The following is a 14,206-nucleotide window of genomic DNA, read 5'->3' as shown; positions in this document are numbered from 1 at the left end:
CTCAGGTGATCGGCCTGCCTCGGCCTCCCAAAGTGCTGGGATTACAGGTATCAGCCACCGCACCTGGCCTTACTCTGATGTTTCTTTGTTCATTTTTTGTTTGGATAACATGTCTAGTTCTGAAAGTGGGGTATTAAAGTACCCTACTATTCTTACATCACAACAAATATCTCCATTTAGATCTGTTATTATATATATACATATAAAGGTGCTCCAGTGTAGGATGCATATGTAATTGCAATTGTTATATTCTCCTACTGTAATGACCCTGTTATCATTATATAATGGACTTATTTGTCATTTTTTTAAATCATTTTTTACTGAAAGTCTAATTTTTCTGATGTAAGCATAGCTACTTCTGATCTGTTTTGGTTTCCATTTGCATGGAATATCTTTTTCCATCCCTTCACTTTCAGTCTATGCATGTCTTTTTAGGTGAAACGAGTTTCTTATAAGCAGCATATATTTGAGTCTTTTTTTAGTCCATTTAACCACTTTATATACTTTAATTAGATAATTTAGTTTATTTATAGTCAAGGTTATTATTGATAGGTAAGGATTTACTACTTCTGCACAGCAGAAGAAAACAATACAGTGAAGAGACAAGCTGAAGGATGGGAGAATGTATTTGCAAACTACTCAGCTGACAAAGGTTACTATCTAGAACAAACCAAGAACACAAATCAAAAGCAAAAAGCAAATAATATGATTTATCAAAAATTGGCAAAATAGGTCGGGCGTGGTGGCTCATGCCTGTAATCCCAGCACTTTGGGAGGCCGAGGCGGGTGGATCACGAGGTCAGGAGATCAAGACCATCCTGGCTAACACAGTGAAACCCCGTCTCTACTAAAAATACAAAAAAATTAGCCGGGCGTGGTGGTGGGTGCCTGCAGTCCCAGCTACTCGGGAGGCTGAGGCAGGAGAATGGTGTGAACCCAGGAGGCAGAGCTTGCAGTGAGCCGAGATCACGGCACTGCACTCCAGCCTGGGTGGCAGAGCAAGACTCTGTCTTAAAAAAAAAAAAAAAAATGGCAAACTATCTGAATAAACATTTCTCAAAGGAAGACAAACAAATGCCAATAGATATACTAAAAATGTTAAACATTACTAATCGTCAGGAAAATGCAATGAAATATTACCACACTCAAGGTTAGGATGGTTATTATCAAAAGGCAAAAAATAACAAGTACTGATGAGGATGTGGAGAAAGGGAAGTCTTATGCACAGTTGCTGGGAATGTAAATTAGTACAGCCATTATGGAAAACAGTATGGAAGTGTCTCAAAAAATTAAAAATTGATTACTATGTAATCCAGCAACCCCATTACTGGATATATATCAAAAATAAATGAAATCTGTATGTTGAACTCCTTGATTCTCAGAAGCCATTTCTTCTTCCAGGCCTGAGAGGTATACTCTTTCTGAATGAGTATACACAGATCCTGTTACCCTTTAAATATCTCATAATTGACCTAGTTCAAAGGCAAATGTTTGTCCCTTTGACACTTATTAACCATCTGAGTCCAACCCCTCATGGCTATTTAATTATATCTGGCTTATTGCACTCAGGCTTTTCTGTCTTTTACTGCAATAGCTGATGTACATAGACTGTCTTTAGATGGGCAGGCTAAAGGAGAGCAGATAACCAAAACACACAGGATTCAGACATCATACTGACTCTAGAGGAGTGGACAGTGTCCTGCTACAAGTACATATTATACGTGATGACTCCAAGGAGGGCCAATTGGATAAGCACCAGGAGCAAAATGAACATTTAATGCAGAGTGAATGAACAGATACATCAAGTTTAAGAGTTCCCCACTTAGAATTCCAAGCTAATTTTGAACAGGGTTTTTTATTTTGTTTTCCTATCATGGAGTGAGGGGGTACAGTTGTCCCAGTCTGTAAGAATACTTGTTTTTTTCCTCTTTAGCTAAAATTTGGAAATCTAAAAAGCTCAGTTAGAATTTCAATACCATGAAATGTTTTACACAAATGGGAGGAAGTTATTCTGATTTGTTCAAGTAATGTATTTTTGCAAATATTTGCACTGATCATACAAGGTACAATATTAGGGTTCTTTTTTTAAAGAGAATCTGATATACATTAATTCCATATTTGAAGAGATGTGTATCCCCAATAAAGGGATGCACACTGATATGTTCTGGCTCTGCAATGTTGCTCAGGTTGTAGCAAAATAAAACTCTTCAAAATGGAGACAAAATAGGGGATGTACATTTGACAGGAGTATTTATGTCCTGCCAAAACCACTCACACCTAAGAAACATTATTAGAATTAAGAAATAACTATGAATTAATAAACAGCGTATTTAAAAGTTGGTGTCTGTAGTATATACTATTTAAAATTTGCATCTCCACTTAAAGCTATTTTTTCTTTCTTCTGTTCATTTATGTATCTGTTTGTATTCATTTATTTTTGTTATTATTATTTGTTCACTTATTAATGCTGCTAACACTAAGGGGAAATTTTGAATGTTGATCTGAATGATATAAATTATAGCAAATACTAACTTTTATCCTTCAAAAATGATATTATTTTATATTTTTTCTGAGGAGGAAACATAGATGATAATTAATATACACAACAAAAGACTAATTTTTAGCATACTATTTATTTCATTAACCTGTTTTCTCTGCTTCTCACACTGATTTCTCAGAATAGATTATTCCTTAATTACTTGGAGTAGGCTTTTCAATGATCAGGATTTGTCTGTCAAGTTTATAGAGTAGCAAGCAGTGCTAAACATTCCACACCATTAGTGAAGCTAGAGTTTTGATAAAGATGTTCCATAGGACCATTTAACTTTCTTTAATAATATTTACTCTCCACTCCCCCAAAAAAGATTAATGCTACGATAATATGAGTGGAACAATGTTAAAAAAGATTTATTTTCTCCGGACTTCTCAGAGTCTTTATTAGAATATTGTGCTTCATGGACACAAAGAGGGGAACAACAGACACTGGGGTCTACCTGAGTGTTGAGGGTGGGAGGAGGGAGAGGATCAGAAAAAATAACTATTGGGTACAAGGCTTAGTACCTGGGTGCCAAAATAATCTGTACAACAAACCTCTGTGACATGAGTTTACCAGTTTATTTTTATAAAAAACCTGCACATGTACCCCTGAACATGTGCTCGTGAACCTAATTACTATTATTAGATGTTTTAATAATAATAAAATTGTGTTTAATGTAAATGATTTTCCTAAATTTGATTGACAATAAAACACTTCGGACTAAATAACTTTTCTCATTACTAGAATTTGATAAATAAAGCTGCAAATATTAACCTATGTTTGATTTATTAAGGGAGACCAAAATATTACACTACTATATTTTACTGAAGTTCTGTTTATCATGTTTACTTGTAAAATGATAAGAAAGATTTGATTCAGGACTTTTGAAACAAATGTCAAAGCTATTGAAATAAGGGAGAGAGATGGGACTCAACTCTAAATATAGCAAAAATATAGCAAAGACAGCTGGGGATTTATAGCCAATGAGCAGAATTATGGAGGTCAATGGATAGAAAATTACTAATGGGAGCTATCATGGGTACAGGGATTCTTGCTAAACCTGCCTAATAGAATCCTTTCTGAAAGCCACTTGATCATGTTTAGATATCAAGGGTGAGGGGAGTCTCCCTAAACTGACTTAGCTACAACTGGACTAGGCAAGTCTAAGACAAGACCTGAGGAAAAGGCCCAATTGAAGAGCGAACTCAGAGGAGTCTGTCTAAAGTTTGGTCAAGAAGTTTTTGGGAATAGTGCTTTCTGTGCCCTAAGAAATGTTTGCCTACTTCAAAGTCATGAAAAATTTTTTCTCAAATAGTTTTCTTAAAGTTTTATAGTTTTGGTGTATATTCTTTTGTATAATCCTCTTCAAGTTACTTTTTTTTTTTTTTAAATGAAGTGAGGTAAGGGTCAAAATTCACTTTTAGTTTTCACTGCAAACATCCAGTTACTTGTGCACCAATTGTTGAAGAAATGCTCCTTTGTACATTGAAATATCTAAGTGCCTTTGTCAAAAATCAATTGAGAAAATAACTCCTTCGGCCAATATGAAGCATCTGGCCTCAGACAAGCCCTCTTGCCATAAACAACTAGATAACTAGACAGAATATAATAAAACAAATGTTTAAGACGGTAGACAGCCACTACTCCCAGACTGTCGTACTAAAGAGAGGAGAAATAGGCAAGAAATCCCTGCAGTTGCTCTTTTTTGTTTGTTTTTGTTTTGTTTTGTTTTTATCTGGAGGCAATTTAAGAAATTACCATACGGAAGAAAAACCCAAGCAAACCACAGAAGTTTTGATTAGTTGAGAAAAAAGAGTTTAACATTAGAGAAAGGTGATCAGGTATAACTTATGTTACAAAACAGCAGAGGCTTCGAAGCTGTTAAAGGGAAAATCTTAGACAAATTAAATTTAACAGTTTGAGCAAAGAATGATTTGCAAATCAGGCAGCCCCTTAACCAGACTAAGTTCAGAGACACTCCATTGCAGCTATGCGATCAAAGATTTATGGACAGAAAAAGCAAAATGACATACAGAAAATGAAAGTGAGGTACAAAAACAGCTCCTTTGGTTACAGCTCGGTGTTTGCTGTGTTTGAACATGGTTTTAACAGCCGACTTCTCTTGACTGGCAAAAACTCAGTGGCTGGCACAATTGTAGGATACAGTCTGCTTAACATATCAGCTAGATTACACTTCACTATGTATAGAGAAACCTTTAGGCCAAACTTAAAATGTGTAAGGAGGCAACTTTGGGCTAAACTTAATTTAAGAATGCAATGCAGAAAAAGAGTACACAGGATTTTGAGGGATGTTCCCTTATGTCTTTAGATGAATGGAAATCTGCATATACATAAACAAACATGCTGCAAGGTCAGCTAAAGAACCACCAGAAAAGAACTGCAAGGTGAAAAATTACTAGAGCTCACCTAGACATTCAATTTCCAACAAGCCAGAATGGAAAGACTTAACCACTAAGATATTTAATAAAAACCCTAGAAAGGCCTGTCTTACAAGCAAGGCCAAAACAGTCCTGTAAAGTCTCATTTAGACCAACCTTATAAAGCTTAAAAACAAAACTCAAAATAACCAAGCTAAACAATTATCATCTACTAGAATGTAATACTCTTAGAAGATAACAAAATCCTGGTGCCCAATAATGTAATATCTACAATTCAGTATTCATTCGAAATCGTTAAACACAAGAATCAGGAAAATAAGAGCCTTAAGACAAAGGAGGAGGAAATCAGTCAATAGACATAGCTATCATTGGCAAAGATGGTGAAGTTCATTTAGAAATAACATTAAATATATATAACAAAAGAGACTTTCATTTTCAGCACTGACATATAAAGAACTTGAAAGTCATTAGATTTCCAATTTCTACATCTTCTCTGAATTTTCTCTTTGTTCTATTAGCTTGAAAGGAGTATTAAAATATTCCAAAGTCATTGTGGATTTGTCTATTCCTTTAAGTCTGTCGGTTATTGCTTCATGAAATTTGAAGCTCTTTTAGGTGCTTACAAATTTCAGAATTGTTATGTCTTTTAGAATAAAGGATTGCCCCTTTTAACATTATAATATGCCTCTCTTTCTCTCTGGTAATTTATTTTGTCATGGCTAATTTATTTGATGTGAGACACGCTAAAGCCTTTTCTCTTGCAGTTTGCATAGCATATATTTTCATATTTTACTTTCATCTTTCTTGAGACTTTGTATATAAAGTGCATTTTTAAATAATTGTCAAGTATAATTTGATTGTATATTTTTATATAATCTGGCGACATCTTTCTCTCAAAGTATTTACATGTAATTTAATATAATCAATATATAGTCATGTTTTGTTTATAATCTCAGTTTGTTTCTTTTTACCTTCTTGTTTTTCTAGAGTCTATTTAGTATATTTAGAAGTATATTTAGAATTGATATTGTACCACTTCAAATGTAGGAAGTGGTACAATATCAACTCAAATATCCTACATTTGAAACAAAAGATCACACTCTGCCATACATAATTACTAAATCACACGCTATAAGATACATAATAAATCTGAAGATGAGCGAACCATCATAAAATTATAAAAGACACATAATTTGGCGTAAATGAATCGAAAAAGGTATCCCTGATGAGGTCATTACACATGATATATAAATGCAAGTGAATAAGTTTAGAAATTTCTAAATTTTTCAATCATCCAATGTATGAAAATTTGATAGTTTATTACATCACTGTATCTAGTTTAGATAAAGTGAAAGAAAATTGTCAATATGCGTATGTTATTTTCAGAGAAAAATAAGTTAGTAAAACTACCAATCTCTTAAACAGGTAGAAAAGAATCTTTTGTTTGTTTGTTTGTATTCTGTCTCAGGAAATGATGTGATGTCTCTTAACTCAGAGTTTAACATTGGTCCCATCTAACAGAAAACTGTACTATTCTGCCTTCATTTGCCACCTACTCTTTCCAGAATTCCAGTCCATTTCCAGGTACCTCACAAGGGTTTTTGGCATTCACCCCAAAAACGCTAGCAAATAAAAATTTGTAGTATTCATATGAGACTAAAAATGTCTTTTAAAAAACTTACTTTTTACACAAGAAATACATGTTTTATATGTATATGCGCACCACTCTGACCCATCCTGGTTTTAAACTCTTTTTTTTTTTTTTTTCCTGAGACGGAGTCTTGCTCTGTCGCCCAGGCTGGAGTACAGTGGCACGATCTGGGCTCACTGCAAGCTCTGCTTCCCAAGTTCATGCCATTCTCCTGCCTCAGGCTCCCGCGTAGCAGGACTACACGCGCCCACCACCACGCCCAGCTAATTTTTTGTATTTTTAGTAGAGACAGGGTTTCACCGTGTTAGTCAGGATGGTCTTGACCTCCTGACCTTGTGATCTGCCCACCTCGGCCTCCCAAAGTGCTAGAATTATAGGCATGAGCCACCGCGCCCGGTCTTAAACTCATTTTTTAAAGATGATGTTACTGCTATTTGGCCAGATTACCTGAAAACAGATACAAGGATCTGACATACTTACCTGATTTTTGTTTTATAGTTGTCACTCATAAACTGGGTGTCTTAGATATGCTTGACTTTTCCACTTTATGTAAGTTCTTACGTTTCTCTTCATGGATATTTTCTCACAGATATACCAAATATAAAAGTGTATGAATAGGAGTTGTACAATCTTGAAAATACATTCCAGTCTTTTTTTCTCAATAGCAGAATCTCCTAGATCCATTCAACTATATGTTACTAGGCATCTGTTAAAACTGAACATATTTATATATAAATGCATATCATAGAGTGTTATACAAATTTCAACTGCCAATGTATTTTTTTCTGAATTGCAAATTTCACTATGTTATTCTCTTCCAGAAAGGGTAGGAATCCATGTTAAAGGCAAGGCAAAAGGAAGGGGACAAAGATGAAAATCTCCTGGAGAATCCATAAGTAAATCCATTGAGCAAGCAAAAAATAAACAACCCCATTTAAAAAAGGACAAAAACAAACTATTTTCCAAACAAGGGTCATACAAGCAACCAACAATCATATTGTGTCCGAAATTGGTGGGTTCTTGGTCTCACTGACTTCAAGAAGGAAGCCACAGTCGCTCACGGTGAGTGTTACAATCCTTAAAGATGGTGTGTCCGGAGTATGTTACTTCTGATGTTCGGACGTGGTCAGTTTCTTCCTTCTGGTGGGTTCCTGGTCTCCCTGGCTTCAGGAGTGAAGCTGTAGACCTTCACGGTGAGTGTTAGAGGTCTTAAGGCAGCGCCTCGGGAGTTGTTTGATCCTCCCTTCCAGAGTTGTTCATTCCTCCCGGCGGGTTCGTGGTCTCGCTGGCCTCAGGAGTTAAGCTGTGCACCTTCGCAATGAGCCTTACAGCTCATAAAAACAATGCAGACCCAAAGAATGAGCAGAGCAAGATTTATTGCAAAGAGCAAAAGAACAAAGCTGCCACAGAAACGGGTTGCTGCTACTAGCCCCTGCAGCCTGCTTTTATTCCCTTTTCTGACCCCACCTGCATCCTGCTGATTGGCCCATTTTACAGAGAGCTGATTGGCCCATTTTACGGAGTGCTGATTGGTCCGTTTTGACAGGGTGCTGATTGGTGTGTTTACAATCCCTGAGCTAGACACAGAGTGCTGATTGGTGTATTTACAATCCCTGAGCTAGACACAGAGTGCTGATTGGTGTATTTACAATCCTCTAGCCAGAGGTAAAAGTTCTCCAAGTCCCCACCAGGTTAACTAGACACAGAGCACTGATTGGTGTGTTTACAAATCTTGAGCTAGACACAGGGTGCTGATTGGTGTGTTTACACACCTTGAGCTAGACAAAGAGTGTTGATTGGTGCATTTACAAACCTTGAGCTAGACACAGAGTGCTGATTGGTGTATTTACAATCCTTTAGCTAGACATAAAATTTATCCAAGTCCCCACCAGATTAGCTAGATACAGAGTGCTGATTGGTGCGTTTACAAACCTTCAGCTAGACACAGAGTGCTGATTGGTGCATATACAATCCTCCAGCTAGCCATAAAAGTTCTCCAAGTTCCCACCCAACTCAAGAGCCCAGCTGGCTTCCCCTAGTGGATCCCGTGCCGGGGCCACCGGTGGAGCTGTCCGCCAGTCCCGTAGGGTGCACCCGCACTCGTCAACCCTTGGGCGGTCCATGGGACCAGGCACCGGGGAGCAGGGGGCAGCGCCTGTCAGGGAGGCTGGGGCCATGTGGTATCCCATGGGGGGAGGCGGGGTGAGGAGGCTGGGGCATGGGGGGCTGCAGGTCCTGAGCCCTGCCCCCTGGGGCAGTGGCTGAGGCCTGGCGAGAATTCGAGCGCAGGGTGGGTGGGCCGGTGGTGCTGGGGACCCGGCGCCCCCTCTGCAGCTGCTGACCCAGGTGCTAAGCCCCTTACTGCCTGGAGCTGGCCTCGCCGGCCGGCTGGCTGGCTGCTCCAAGTGTGGGGCCCACTGAGGCCCCGCCCACCCAGAACTCGCGGTGGCCCGCAAGTGCCCAGCACAGCCTCGGTTCTGGTGGCGCCTCTCCCTCCACACCTCGCTGCAAGCAGAGGGAGCTGGCTCCGGCCTCGGCCAGCCCACAGAGGGGCCCCCACAGTGCAGTGGTGGACTGAAGGGTTCCTCGAGCATGGTCAGAGTGGACGCCTAGGACGAGGAGGCACCGAAGGCCAGCCAGGGCTGCTAGCACGTTGTCATCTCTCAATATGGAGAAAATGTTCAACATCACTAATCTTCAGAGAAACGCAAATCAAAATCACAATGAGATCTCATTTCACACCAGTCAGAATTGCTGTAGTTAAATAGTCAAAAAACAACAGATGCTGATAAGGATGTGGAGAAAAGGGAACACTTATACAGTATTGGTGGGAATGTAAATTGGTGAAGCCACCGTGGAAAGCAGTTTGAAGATTTCTCAAAGAACTTAAAAGAGAAATACCATTCAACACAGCAATCCCATTACCGCCCAAAGATCCAAAAAAAGAAAACAAATATTTCTACCAAAAGACACATGCACTCACATGTTCATTGCCCCACATTAGCAAAGACATGGCATCATCTTAGGTGCCCAACAATGGTGGATTGAATAGAAAAAATGTGGTACATATACACCATGGAATACTATGCAGCCCTAAAAAGAAGGAAGTCTTGTCCTTTGCAGCAAAATAGATGCAACTGGATAGTTATCCTAAACAAACACAGGAACAGAAAATCAAATACCACATATTCTCACTTATAAATGGGAGCTAAATATTGGGTACTCATGGATATACAGATGGCAACAATGGAAAATGAGGACTACAAGAGTGGGGAGTGAGGGAGGCAGGCAAGGGTTTAAAGACTCTTAGGTACGATACTCAGTACCTGGGTGATAGCATTCATGCTCCAAACCTCAGAATCATGAGGTATATACAGGAAACACACCTACACATGCACCCCCTGAATCTAAAAGATGAAAAAAAGGATAAATTAAAAAAAATAGTTCTGTTTGTTTTTCTTGCAGTTTTTATATATATATATATATATATATATATACTCATTCCTTAAGTTTTTATCCTCTTGTTCTTCCTCTAGCTTGGCTCCCACTTGCTGGGTTCCTCCAAGAGCGAATTTTCTAGCCTACTCTAAGGTTCACTGTAACTCAACTTACTTAGCACATTTGTTTCAGGGTAAACTTCCTAAACTTCCTAAAATATGGTGAGAATCTTATGCCACCCCACTGAAAATCTGTCATGGAGTTTTATAAATTACAAACAGACTGACTTTCAAGGGATTAAAAATTTGAGAATCTCTCACCAGTCTTATGTCTTGCCTATATAAAAAATTTGCTGTAACCAAGTTAGATTGGTTATTTTTTCCTAAGTCCCAGGAACTTGACTTGAACTAGCCATTATCCTAGTTTGTGTTTTCTCCTCCTCATTTTCTATGTGTCTAATAACTATTTTGATTGTAGTGACTGTTTGCTTCTGAAAGTTTTTTGTGATCTCCCTATTTATTCTAATAGGCATCCCGTTCTCAATTGCCCCCAGTTAACCTATCATACATAAAGTTTAGAGGGTATAATTTGTTTTAAATGGAAATATTCATTCTTTAGAAAGCTCCGAAGTGCTTTCCACAGTGGCTAAATGGAACAGGAAACCAAATGACACATGTTGTCGTGTATAAGAGGGAGTTAAACATTGAATACGCATAGACATAAAGATAAGGACAATAGATACCAGGGACTATTAGATAGGGGAGGGAAGGAGTTAGACATGGGCTGAAAAAAAAAAAAAAAACTACTGTGTACTATGCTCACCTTCAGCATCACACAGTATACCCATATAACACATCTGTACAAGTACCCTTTAATCTATAATAAAAGTTGAAATTATCTGGCTGGGCACGGTGGCTCATGCCTGTAATCCCAACACTTTGGGAGGCCGAGGCGGGTGAATCACTTGAGGTCAGGAATTCGATACCAGGCTGACTAACATGGTGAAATCCCATCTCTACTAAAAATACAAAAATTAGCCGGGCGTGGTGGCAGGCACCTGTAATCCCAGCTACTCGGGAGGCTGAGGAAGGAGAATTGCTTGAACCCAGGAGGCGGAGGTTGTAGTGAGTCAAGACCATGTCATTGAACTCCAGCCTGGGCAACAAGAATGAAACTCCATCACACAAAAAAAATGAATTACTTTAGAAAAGATTCATTAAAAAGATTTATTTATTCATGCATGTTCTATTCACTCATAGATATTCACTGACTTCTCTGTGCTAGACTCAGTGTTAGATCTTGAGAATACAAATATAAAACAGGAGTTATCTGCTTTCAAAGAACTCACCTTCTGAGTTAGAGTGGGCTACAGATATGAAAATAAACAATTGAAACACAGAATGTACAATCAAAATTATATAGCTACCAAAAATCTCTACTAATTGTAAAGCAGGTTTATAATTAGTCTCCTGGATGGATGCTCATATTAAATTGTCCTTAGAGGAAAACAATTTGCAGGGAAATGTCTAAAACTATGATCAAAATTTTAAAAAGTAATAATCCGTGTGTGTGTGTGTGTGTGTGTGTGTGTGTATTTGTGCATGTGTTTGTGCGTCATCACGAAATTGGATGGAAATGAAAAAAGTATATGCCAGGCCTTTAAAGAAGTATTGTAATATTAACTGAAAATATGGAAAATAAAACGCTTTCCATATTCTGAGTCTAAATGTGTAAAGTTTAAATGTGTATATTTAAAACTAGGAGACAAGATAAGCAGATAAAAACCTTCATGCTATTAGGTGATATATTATGTGTAGTCTTCTCCAAGGATCTCTGTTGTTATTTTAATAAAATTTAATATCCCTAAAGAGTTTTCTATGCCAAATAGCATAATAAAAGTGGTATTATGGGGTGTGAATGTGTGTGTGTATGTGTGCATGTGTATAGAAATACTCTACAGAATTTCTGAGCGCTGAGTTTTGCTACTTTTGTTTTTTTCTGTGTGTTTTGATTTTTTTTTTTTGCTGTTTATATTCTGTTCCTTCTTCTTCATCTAAACAAAAAATCGAATCTGTCTGATTTTTCTGTGTGTCCAGTGCTGAAAACATTATTCAACTTGCAGTTATTATTTAATGAATGTGAATGAATAGCATTCATGAACAAATAAATGAATAAATGCCTGATAATGAGTATTATGTTATTGCTGAGGATTAAGCTGGCAATCCATTATCTCTGTGACATTATTGTGACCTATTGCTTCATTTGACAAAAGCTGAACATCTTAGACATGTATCTTTAAAAATATTTTTTCTACCCCTTGGTCTACATTGTGCTTCTTGGAAACAAAAAGGAAAAACAATTATAAATATGTGACAAAGTTAGGTGATGTACATTTTCCTAATGTTTTGGGACTCTTGAAAACCAGTGGAAAGTTTACAAACATCATTCTGTTCAGTATTTGCAAAACATCATTTAGTGTCAAGGAATTCTGTGATATTTCATATTTCTCCTTTACTCATTAACCTGTCATCTCTTTGAAGTTTAAAAACTATTATTCTTATGTTGTTATACATTCAGAAATGTCCTCAATTAACAACATAAGATAGATGTTCAAAAACGTTAGTTAAAATAATGAATTTAATAGCCCTTGAAAAGATTGTGACATCAGTCTGTAGCTCTTATGTATAAAATAAATGAAATATACACATTACTTGTTTCTCAGGATACACCTAGTAGTTGACTACCTAATTCAGCTTCATTCAAGAGATTAGCACTTGACTAAAAAATAGCATAGGGCTTAACTATAAACAGAATGTTAATGGAGAATAGAAATATTAACAAATACAGTTATATATATGCTTTATTGAAGAGAAATAGGCTATTAATATATTTTAACTTTTTCTGGATGGTATAAATGTTGAATTATAAATTTTAATTTTTATAATAAGTGCTAATTGAGACATCACTGGGTATAATTGACAGTTGTAAGAACTTTTACTCCTCCTGTAAATGGCCCTAAAATGCTTTATATTTTTTCTATATGTGATTTTAGGAATTTCTGTTAGCATATTCATATAAATATGTATATATATATTTTCTTATTTGCACAAATTTTCATTGTGCATTATTAAACATGTGAATCTTATCATCTATGAAATAATATATCTCAGGATCAAGATGAATAAATCCAGATTATGTGACTATCTCAAACAACCAGTTCATTTTTTGATGCCAGTAGGTAGAGTTACTAACACATTAGGAATTCATGTATGAGAACTTTTGATGATCCTCTTTAATGCTCCCCCACCTCCTTAACTTCAGCTTTCACAGCTGCAAAATTCTTATTCATAAATCAAGCCTACAAGATTGATTATAGTCAATGACTGCTAGTCAGTCATCCCAAGCAAATAACTAGTTTTAAATGGTGATTCCACTTGTTTAAGAGATTGCATCTGCATAGCTGAATACTGCTAGAATATCTGAAAACATCTATATTCTAGATTTTTTAAAGGTTCTGCTAGAATTTGCATGAATCATGTTATTGTCATGTGCTTCTTCTGTTTGTCATGTAATTAAGTTTGATAAACAGTAGAATAATTATTTTGATGACTACATATAATTGGTTTGTTATCACCTCTGTATTAACAGAATTTGAGACTCTGTATTTTTCTCCCTGAGTATATGCTTGGTTACATTTTTATAATATATTTGCTCATTTATTAATTCACAATTACATGTTACAGATTATACACTTCTTAGAGGGAAATTCGTATATCATGTAATCTAATCTCCATCTGAATATACGGATTTCCATGGGGGTGCGGGAGAACAACTATTTCTTCATTATAGCAAATAAAATTTCACTTGAATTCCCTTTTGTTTATTCTGTCCAATTCTAAGGTGTTAAAGCAGAGAAATGAACATCATTTAACTTAAAGCATTTATGATATACTTGTACAATGCACCTGGATGAACACAGGAAAGACTGTCACTCCACAACATAGATATCTTTGTGGCCATCCATAAATGGGCAGTGATTATAATGTGTGTCCATAATTTATTCTGGCAGTTGGTAATTCTGGGCAACAGTGTAAAGAAATGTTTCCGTAAAGCTAAATGCCATTGCCAGAGTTTAAAAATCAGAACACTTCAGTATTTTGAAATGTATCCAGAATTTGCGGA

General features: G+C 36.8%; 1 protein-coding gene across 2 annotated transcripts in view; it reads right to left on the bottom strand.

Annotated features, from left to right (window-relative positions):
- The window catches only part of LUZP2 (leucine zipper protein 2), a 580,933-nt gene that overhangs the window by 172,869 nt on the left and 393,858 nt on the right, over nt 1-14,206 (bottom strand). The window lies entirely within an intron of this gene.

Source organism: Pan troglodytes, chromosome 9 (assembly GCF_028858775.2).
Source record: "Pan troglodytes isolate AG18354 chromosome 9, NHGRI_mPanTro3-v2.0_pri, whole genome shotgun sequence".
Taxonomy (NCBI): domain Eukaryota; kingdom Metazoa; phylum Chordata; class Mammalia; order Primates; family Hominidae; genus Pan; species Pan troglodytes.
This window is presented reverse-complemented; position numbering and strand designations above follow the sequence as displayed.